This window comes from Dunckerocampus dactyliophorus, chromosome 20 (assembly GCF_027744805.1).
Source record: "Dunckerocampus dactyliophorus isolate RoL2022-P2 chromosome 20, RoL_Ddac_1.1, whole genome shotgun sequence".
In the NCBI taxonomy this organism is placed as follows: domain Eukaryota; kingdom Metazoa; phylum Chordata; class Actinopteri; order Syngnathiformes; family Syngnathidae; genus Dunckerocampus; species Dunckerocampus dactyliophorus.
The window spans coordinates 974,895-986,026 of NC_072838.1; the positions used below are offsets into that span (position 1 = coordinate 974,895).

Here is an 11,132-nt window from a genome sequence, read left to right on the forward strand (position 1 = left end):
GCGTGTGTTGCGTGCGGCGTGTGTGAGTGCTTGGTTGAGAAGCCTGATGGCCTGTGGGTAAAAGCTGCTTGCCAGCCTTGTGGTCCTGGACTTCAAACTCCTGTAGCGTCTGCCTGACGGTAGGAGTGTGAATAATGAGTGTTGTGGATGTGTGCTGTCCTTGATGAGGTTGTGTGTTCTTCGTAGGACTCTAGTTTTATAAATGTCTTGCAGTGAGGGGAGGGCTGCCCCAACAATGTTCTGTGAGGTCTTGATCACCCGCTGGAGTGCCTTCCTATCACGTGTTGTACAGTTACCGTACCAAACAGTGATGGAGGCGGTAAGGACACTTTTATGCATTAGTTTGCATTAGTTAGTGCATCTGTAGAAGCAACTCAGGATTGTGGTGGACATGCCAAATTTCCTCAGTCTTCTCAGGAACTACAGTCTCCTTTGGGACTTCTTCAGAATTTGTTGGGTGTTGTGAGACCAGGTGAGGTCCTCGCTGATGTGTGTGCCAAGGAACTTGAAGGTTTTCACCCTCTCCACCTCAGTCTCATCAATAAACGGGTCTATGTGGCTCCTTTTCCCTTGTTCTTGGGTCAATGATCATCTCTTTAGTCTTATCTGTATTGAGAAGGAGATTGTTATCACGACACCAAGCTATGAGGTCCGCCACCTCTCTTCTGTATGATGTTTCAACACCACCAGTGATCAGGCCGATGACTGTAGTGTCATCTGCAAATTTAATGATGCTGGTGTTGTTCTGGGAGGCCACGCAATCGTAGGTGAAGATTATTATTCCATGTATTGTTATACATGGAATAATATACGCGAGGGAGATAATGGTTTTGGAATATTAGATCATTCGCACCCGGTGAACCCTCCAGTCTATCTGAAAATTGCTAGGGGACATTATGAGAGTGTTGATCTAATACTGGGGGAGATGAATGATTTATTTGAGTCAGTAGACATTGATCTAATTTTACGTTACGATTCCATAAACATAAGAATTTCTATATCAGGGAGTGCTAAATATTCTATCAAATTCGAAGAGGCGCTGGCCTACATGCTGGGTTTTGATCCCAATGAATGGATTAAAACAGAAGGAAAACCAGTGAGTAAATATCCCTGTGATATTAACGGCGGTCAATATAATTTTTTCGTCTATACCAATATTGTGGAAGCACAACATGTCGGGGACTATGTTGTTCCCCTTCTAAGAATTGTTAAAAAAGAAGGATCTTACGGTGATCTGATCACTTTCTCCTACAACCGCTTCCACTACGTTCCTGTCAATAAACAGCGCATACAGGATATCCAGATTGAATTAAAAACAGATTTAAATACCCCGATTCGATTCACATCCGGGAAGACCATCTGCAAATTGCACTTTAGACCGAAATCAAAGATCTTGATCTGAATTCAATAGGATAAGGAATAAAGATTTGTGGATTATTATGTGAATCAGGCTGGAGGCGGATCACTCAACGGATTTGTTGGTGCGTCGGTTCTTTACGGCAGGGGATTTGGTTCCATGCTGAGTAGAGCGTTCAGATTCGTCTTGCCCCTTCTTAAACGTGGAGCTAATATTGCCGAACCGCATTTGAAATCTGCTGTGAGAGGAATAGCATCTGATGTTGTTGGAGCTGTAACCAGCCATATCGCCAATCGTGCACGTCAACGTGACGAAACTCGGAAGGATCGGGACTACTACGAATAGCACGTGGAAGAGGAAAAAGAGCTCTAACAGCGTTATCGTACGGTATACCTAAAAAGAAACGTAGAACCTCATCGAAAAGACAGCCGAAAGTCAAAAGTCAGCGGGGCAGAGGGGATATATTTTAACCATGTCTCTCACACATCACCTCTCGTCTGAGTGCACAAAATCAGAGCTCGACCTCTTTGCCCCTCCGATGACACAGCTGTCTATAGATCAGACCAATTATGTAGAGATCCATCCTTTGAACTCTATTGCTGATCAAGAAGTGTTGGATTTCCTGATACCTGGAAGCGGGAGTTTCTATCTAGATCTAAACTCAGCACTACTCTATTTACGCCTCAAGATTACAAACGCCGATAGGACTAATCTCGCAAATGCTGATAGCTGTGGAATAATACAGTACCCTCTAAATACTATATTTTCACAGGTAGATGTCAGTCTGAACGATGTTCTCATTAGCTCTTCGTCAGCAACACATCCCTACAGATCTATTATTGAAACCATCCTCAACTTTTCACGACAAACATTGGAGAGTCAGTTTTCGGCAGGTCTGTGGTACAAAGACGTTGGCGATGATTTAGATTCAATTGACACGGCAGCCGGTGCCCCGAACAAAGGTCTTGTCAAGCGTACAAGCTTTGCTCGTGGTTCACGACCATTCGAGTTAATTGGTCCCCTGCACAGTGACTTTTTTTTTCCAAAAGACTCTTGCTAAACAATGTGGATGTGCGATTGAAACTTGTAAAGGCTAAAAGTGCTTTTACACTGATGTCCGCTGCAGCTGATGAGTTCAGTTTAAACATTCTGAGCGTTAGCATTTTTGTGAAAAAGGTGCAAGTCTCACCGGATGTCATGCTAGGACATTCAGCCGCTTTAATGAAATCCAACGCAATTTATCCGATAAGTCGTGTTGTCGTCAAAAATTTTAGCTTTCCATCACAGTCACGTGTATGTTCACAGGACAACTTGTATCTGGGTAGACTTCCAAAATATATAGTCGTTGGAATTGTCGACCACAGGGCATTTGTCGGAATAAGGGATCTGAACCCATTTAAGTTTCAACATGCAAATCTTGAATACCTCTCTCTCAGTGTAAATTCACGTTTTATCCCGGCGAAACCTTACCAGCCCGTCTTTAACACGCATCAGAGTGTTCGTGAATTTTACTATCTTTATCTGGGAACAAACAGACACATGAGAGACGCTCCACTCTGCATTGGTCGTGAAAGCTTTGAAAACGTTTCTCACTGTTTCTGTTCAATCAGTCAAGAGACGATGAAATGGACGCTGAAGCTCTCTCTCCTGCGCTACATGGAACATGCCGTTTGGATTTAAGATTCAGAGTGGCGTTACCAAGAACTATGACATTGATTGTGTACGCCTGTTACGACAGTGTCATAGAAATAAATTCGAAGCATCAGGTTCTGATCGACTACTAAAACTGGAGAAATGAACAACCATCAAATAGATTCTATTCTGAGACCGATCTTGGGCGACTCGTTTGGAGGGGTTTGGCCTAGTGATTTACTGCCAATTAAGATTGATAAAGGACCGTGCTATCTCGTCGTTAACACCCATGACCAAAGCCGTGAGGGTGAACACTGGGTGGGGATGATTATTGAAGCTGAACAAGACAAATCATGCTTCTTCGACAGCGATGGCCACGAACCGGATTTTATATTCTATCCTGAAAGCTTTATATTTACCTCACTGACAGAAAGAAAACCCAGTTATTAGAATTCCCTAGGAATTAACATCCTAACTGGGACCAAATTGAATTAAAATGGGAAATGGAAAAAGGTAAAACATTAACAGGATATGCAGTAGTAACAGCAACAACAGTGTTAAAAGCTAATCAATTGCATAGCCATTATTCTGCACAAGCAGCTGAATTAATTGCTCTTACTGAAGCATGCACAATAATGAAAAATAAACAAGTAACTATTTACACTGATAGTCAATATGCATATGCAACGGTACATACATTTGCACAATATTGGAAAAATAGAGGCATGATCACATCGACAGGAAAACCAGTAACGCACAATTATTGCAAAACCTTATAGAAGCACTTCAATTACCACAAAAAGTGGCTATTTGCAAATGTGCAGCTCATACCAATGGCACTGATAATATTGCTAAAGGAAATGCTTTTGCAGATAAAATGGCTAAAGCTGCAGCTGAACAACAAATTACAGTTTTATTAGTGGAACAACAACAGCAGCTAGATGACGATATACTGAGGGATATGCAACAACAGAGTTCAAACACAGAAATTGACTTCTGGACTAAACAGGGAGCAACACCTCCTAGTAGAGGCGGAACTCCTAAGGTTCTCTGTGAAATGACGGTAATAAGAGCAAAGTATTTTGTAAGTGATAGATAACTATTATGTTCATAATGGACATAGGGCTGCTTGTATGGGATCAGACTAATAACTTCAAAAATGCAGACACAGTTGCCACTAATGTAACAACACTAACAGATAGGCCAAAGTGAAGCACATCAAAGACAGTACATGCACCATGGATTGTTAGTTGGGCGTATAGAAATTCTATCCATATGACTATAGGTCCGAACACAACCACAGTGGTTAGGAGACAAGGATCCTATATACATTGATGCCATTGATGTTCTCCGTGGGGTGCCTGACGAATAGAAATTAGTAAATTAGATTGCGGCTGGATGGGAATCCATATTTCCATAGATTACCGTCAATAAAAACGTAGACAGGATTAACTACGTCCACTACAATGTTCGGAAATTGGACACAAGTCGGATTTAAAGCGGTCAAAGAACAACTTAAAGCCACGTCCCTGATGGCTTACCAAAATGGGATTGCGGTGGACATGTTGTTAACAAAGGAAGGAGGTGTGTGTGCAATGTTTGGAGAACAATGCTGTACCTTCATTCCTAACAACACTGCTGCTGATGGCAGCCTGACACAGGCCATTGAAGGCCTCCGCACCCTGAATGGTAAGATGAAGGAACACTCTGGAGTGGAAACCTCATGGTGGGACAGTTGGCTTGATATGTTTGGCAAGTACAAATCCTTGGTGTCATCTCTATTGATGTCAAGTGCTGTTTTTGCAGCAATCGTAACCTTGTGTGGATGTTGTGTTATTCCCTGTTTGCGGGGTCTATTTAACAAAATGATAAATGCAGCTATTTCACCCATGGAAACTAAAATGGCACAAATGTATTTGTTGTTGGATCTGGAAGGGAACGAGAGAGAGATGGAGACAGCTATAGACATGGAGGATGATCTCCATTTGCCTGATCTGTTTCCAGACCAGGTGACTATGAGTAAAAGTCACATTTGACTCTTAGTGTAGATGTGTTTGTGTTCATAAAAATGATTTCTTGACTGAAAATCTGAAAGGAAGCGGTTATAGAATGATATGAGAATTTGAGCAAATACATGATAAACAGGAGGGAAATGTTGGAGAAATGTATATAAATGTTATCATATATTTGTCTTAAAGAATGTATTCCTTTGTTTGAACCACTATAACCTCTGTATGTGTGTGTGTCTGAGCAGTAAAGTTTTATGGGGCTACGGAGAAGAAGATGAAGGAACTCCTCTTGACCGCATCAGCGCTCAGCTGATTTTGTTCCTTCCTTAGTCATGTTTACTTGTTATCTTTTCTATGTACTCATCCACAGAGACTCTTTGTAGATCAAGAAGAACAAACAGGAACTGCTAAACAACAGATGCTTGGAATGTTCTGGTGTAACTGTTGGATTTACGATGTGCTTTCATCTTATGCACCAGACCTTTTGAACCTCCTCTTTCTAAGCCTGCTGCATGTTTACAGATTCACACTCTTGATTGTTGTTGATGTGAACACCCCCACACACCCCCACATACACAGTTAGATACAGATTGTATTGGCACGTTGCAGCTGTTGTGCTCCCCCTCCCCTTAGAGCTGCAACGTGCTCTGTGTAACTAGGGAATCCCCAACAGAATAAAAGGGAGGAGAACGCAGAGTTTACTCAGAACGGATCGAGGTTGTAAACTGAGTACATCTCTGTCTGTTCTCCTTGGAAGTAAAAGCAATCTTGTTGTCTTCTTTCTTCTTTCTTAGTGTGTTTAGAATGTTTTAGGTTGCTTGAACCTGACATGTTTCCATCACTAGTTGGAACTAAAGCCAGTCCCAGGGCTGACAAGCCATCTCTCCACAGCAGATTGACAGGACATTTTGGTACCAATAAAATGGGCAACTGACATGCCTTTCCATACTGTTTGTGGTACTACAAGTACTACCACAGCAGGATTTACAGCTCTTGTAAATTGAGCTCCACTAAGTTTTTGTTCATTGACTCAGAAGTGTCCCTTTCTTCTGCTGTGGGAGCAGGCTGGCCTAGTCACACAGTGTAGGATTTCTTGGTGTTTATTTACTTTTAATTTTATTTATTTATTTATTTTTTAACAGTTGCGTCCAATATGCCCTTCTTTTCCACAACGCCAACAGCCTGACGCATTTTGTCTAAATTGTCCTCTTCCAAATCCTCCTGTTTAGTGCGTTACTTTGAAAGTATATTTGACCTTCTTCATTTATGAAGGTATCTTCATTTTTTAAGCCTAAGATTTTTCCTTTGTCATTTTCTTTCCCCACGTATGGCATGTTTAACATATTCTTCTTGCATGCCTGTTGCAAAATGTATGTAATATTTGAAGAACCAATTTCTTATAGCGTCTTTTGAATTAGCGTGTAACGCATTTTTCAGCTGTTGTTATAACGACCCTGTGGGTCATCATTATCCCGTTAGCCACTTTGTTTTAAATACCGTTATCATTGTGGCTCTGTAAACATCAAATGTTTCATCTAGTTGTTGTTTAGTTCTACCCATGGCGGTGTCATCTGTTCTTTTTAGGAAACGTCGAGTGGTTCGGTTGATCAGGCCTTGCACTCGGTGTTCCAGTTCTCTGCTGTGGAATATCACTACACTGCTCCTCATATCGTGGTGGAGACACCAGCAAGAGAGGATCCAGTGAGGGTCTGCCTTGCTGTCTTTCTTCCCTACTTTACTCAGTCCTTTGAACATTTACTATCTTATTATCCTCTTCTCTATCTTTAACTTTCACTTCCTCAGTCCCTTCTCTCTTATTTTTAACTTCTCAACCTTCTGTTTCCACCTTTGCTGTTCCTTTTTTCTTTTCTTTTTACACACACGTTTCTTTTTTGTTTTTCTCTTCTTTTTCTCCTTCTTCTCTTTTTTGAGCTGTATTAAGCCAAAACTGTCTCTTCATATCCTTCTTTTTTCATCTTTTTATAATTATTTTCTTTTTATCATTATTTTTCATCCACTAAAGTATCTAGTCCTGTAACGACACTATTTTTGGGGAATTTAATTGGCCATCATACCCGTATTTAGACACCCATTTATCCAGGTATTTTAACTTTGTTGAATCTTGTTTTTCAACGAATCGCCAGTCTTTACTCTGTAAGTTATCTTTATAGTTTGTTTTACTTTTTCCATTTCCCATTTTAATTCAATTTGGTCCCAGTTATGATGTGAATTCTTAGGGAATTCTAATAACTGGGTTTTCTTTCTGTCAGTGAGGTGGTGAAAAATAATCTTATTGTGGTAATTCTCAAGCTTCTACCCCGGTGGGGGCGGAGAATTCTTGCCTCTGCTTCCACAACAAGTCACCACTTACAATCTCACCGCTTTGGTATGAGATAAGTTTCTAGTGAAACTTAGTCTCCACTCACACTCACAAGCACACAACACGGAATTTAAATGCGCATAGGACTCCTCCGTCCTGTTATTACCACGGAATTTGTCGGAATCCGGCATCCCTCTTTACCACGAAATTTATGGGAATCCGGCGTCCCTTTTTACCACGGAATTTATCAGAATCTATCGTATCAAAATCCATCTTTACCACGGATTTTGTAGGAATTCGGTGTCCTTCAATTACTTGCCATTGACTAGTATTCACAAGGTTTTACTCTAAGCAGGCCTAGTGGGCTTTTATTGACTCCGCTTGTCTTTTCTTAACACGTTTCACTCATTCTTCTTATTCCCCCCTGAGGAAATATAACTCACCAAGTTGTCTTCCCTCTCCAAGGTATACCGTCAACCATCCGACTCCAGCCAGTGAAACGAGAGCCAGTCCTGGAAAGGGTCTGTTTGCCGTGGCCACGGTCTTTCTGGTTGTCGTCCGCTCAGCTGGAATCCTCAGGTGTCTTGGTATCCGGCTCGAAGGACCAAATTAATGTCAGGTTTAAGCAACCTAAAACATTCTAAACACACTAAGAAAGAAGAAAGAAGACAACAAGATTGCTTTTACGTTTGTGTAGGCTCTCTCAGTCGTACAGGAGTTGTCCATCGAGGGAAAGGCTTCTTGAGACGTCATCTGTACTTCTGTGAAGAAAGTGTCGGACGTTTCGCTCTTCGAAGCTGTTCTTCACAGAAGTACAGATGACGTCTCAAGAAGCCTTTCCCTCGAAGACTGCTTTTACTTCCAAGGAGAACAGACAGAGATGTACTCAGTTTACAACCTCGATCCGTTCTGAGTAAACTCTGCGTTCTCCTCCCTTTTATTCTGTTGGGGATTCCCTAGTTACACAGAGCACGTTGCAGCTCTAAGGGGAGGGGGAGCACAACAGCTGCAACGTGCCAATACAACCTGTATCTAACTGTGTATGTGGGGGTGTGTGGGGGTGTTCACATCAACAACAATCAAGAGTGTGAATCTGTAAACATGCAGCAGGCTTAGAAAGAGGAGGTTCAAAAGGTCCGGTGTATAAAAGAAAGCACATCGTAAATCCAACAGTTACACCAGAACATTCCAAGCATCTGTTGTTTAGCAGTTCCTGTTTGTTCTTGTTGATCTACAAAGAGTCTCTGTGGATGAGTACATAGAAAAGATAACAAGTAATCATGACGAAGGAAGGAACAAAATCAGCTGAGCGCTCATGCGGTCAAGAGGAGTTCCTTCATCTTCTTCTCCGTAGCCCCATAAAACTTTACTGCTCAGACACACACACATACAGAGGTTATAGTGGTTCAAACAAAGGAAGATACATTCTTTAAGACAAATATATGATAACATTTATATACATTTCTCCAACAACCTACCTGGCAAAGAACACCTACATCGATACATCAGTCCAGAAAGGAGGCATTTCAGGAATGTCAGGTTGTCTGGAGCATACGGGTGTGGTGACACAGCTCATTCGGGAGGCCAGAGAGAACAAGGGCAACTTGTCAGTGTTGTGGCTTGATCTGGCAAATGCTTTCGGTTCCATTCCACACAAGCTGATTCAGCTCACTCTGACGAAACATCACGTATCCAGCAGGTGCAGAGACCTCATCGCTGATTATTACAACAATTTCAGGATGAGGGTCTCTTCAGGAGCAATAACATCCAGTTGGCACAAGGTGGACATCGGTATCGTCACAGGATGCACTATCTCTGTGACGTTGTTCTCCCTAGCCATGAACATGCTCACCAAGTCTGCTGAACCAGAGTGCAGAGGGCCCCGCACGAAATCTGGATAACGGCAACCACCAATCCGGGCATTCATGGATGACCTCACAGTCATGACAGAATCAGTCCCAGGCTGCCGGTGGATTCTGAAGGGGCTTGAGAAGCTGGTGGGGTGGGCCCGGATGCGTTTCAAACCTGACAAATCCAGATCAATGGTGCTGAGGAAAGGAAAGGTAGAGGACAAGTTCCGGTTTAACATCACAGGCACAGCCATCCCAACTATCTCAGAGAAACCAGTCAAGAGCCTGGGAAAGGTTTTGGACTGCTCTCTGAGAGACACAACATCTATGTTGGATGGCTGGCTGAAATCTGTGGACAACTCAGGCCTGCCTGGGAAGTTTAAAGCCTGGGTCTACCAACATGGCATTCTTCCCAGGATCCTGTGGCCCCTCCTTGTTTACGCAGTCCCCATCTCGACAGTTGAAACCATGGAGTGGAGGGTCAGCAACCACCTCCGGAGATGGCAAGGAGCCTGAGTAGCATTGCACTTTATGGAAACACCAACAAATTGCAACTGACTCTCAATCCCTGGAGGAGGAATACAAGGTAACCAGAGCCAGGCAAGTGGTTCAGTACAGGGACTCATGTGATCCAAAGGTGGCTAAAGCAGCGATCCAAGTAAGGACGGGCAGGAAATGGAGGGCAGAGGAAGCAGTTCAAGAAGCTGATGCTAGGCTGCACCACAGGAGCCTGGTGGGAGTGGTCACACGAAGCCGAGCAGGGCTAGGTTCCTTTCCGTGTCCCCAGTTGAACACCAGGGGGAAGGAAAGGCGATGCCTTGTTCAGGAGGAGGTGTGAGCAGCAGTGGAGGAGACCAGAACCTGCAAGGCAGTGGGAATGAAACATCAGGGAGCTTGGATGAGATGGGAGAATGCGGTCGAGAGGAAAGTCACCTGGGCAGAGCTTTGGAAATCTGAGCCTCACCGCATTAAATTCCTCATCCAGGCAGTGTACGATGTGCTTCCAAGCCCGTCAAACCTGCACACATGGAGCATAGTAGAGTCACCAGCATGCCCACTGTGTTCAAAGCGAGGAACCCTGGAACACATCCTCAGCTGCTGTACAAGGGTACTTGGAGATGGACGGTACAGGTGGAGGCAATACCAAGTCCTTAAAACCTTCGCTGAATCCATCAGCTCAGGACTGGAGTGGGCAAAGCAGTTCCGTCCCTCCAAGAAAACCATCGCCTTTGTCAGAGCTGGGGACAAGCCAACTCCTGTCAGAAGAACAACATCTGCAGGCATATTGATGTCTGCAAGAGATTGGCAGTTGTTGGTGGATCTTGATCATCAGCTGAAGTTCCCCAGCCACATTGCTGTCACCACCCTGCGGCCAGACATTGTCCTTGTGTCAGAGTCCACCAGGCAAATAGTGCTGCTGGAGCTGACAGTCCCGTGGGAAGATCGACTGGATGAAGCCTTTGAGAGGAAGCTCCCCAAGTACGCAGGACTGGTCAGCGACTGCCAGCAGGCCGGCTGGAGAACAAGGTGTCTCCCTGTGGAGGTTGGATGTTGGGGTTTTGCAGCCCGATCCTTGGCCAGAGCCTTCCGCAGGTTAGGCATCGAGGGAGAGAGAAAGAGGAGAGCCATCCGCAGTTCCACCGATGCGGCAGAAAGAGCCTCAAGATGGCTTTGGCTCAAAAGAGGGGAGCCATGGAGTCATGGAAGCTAGCTAGCCGTGTGGACACAAGCTGGGGTCTGATCAGCCCCGGCTGGGTCACCTGGAGGAGGGCGTATGATGTTGAAAGACCCGAAACGCCTTAAGATCCCAGGAAAATCACTGAAGATGTGTCCAGACCGGGCATCAGTATTTGTATGTATACAGCTACAGGTTGTATTCTGATAATTTAAAAAAGAATGATGCTCTTGTCACCAAGTTTGTCAAGAAAAATGTGAAATGTATTTCACATGTGAAGACCGCTAAA

General features: G+C 43.7%; 1 pseudogene; it reads left to right on the forward strand.

Annotated features, from left to right (window-relative positions):
* Positions 1–9,243: 9,243 nt before the first annotated feature.
* LOC129173604 (uncharacterized) lies at positions 9,244–10,879 on the forward strand (annotated as a pseudogene).
* Positions 10,880–11,132: the final 253 nt, after the last annotated feature.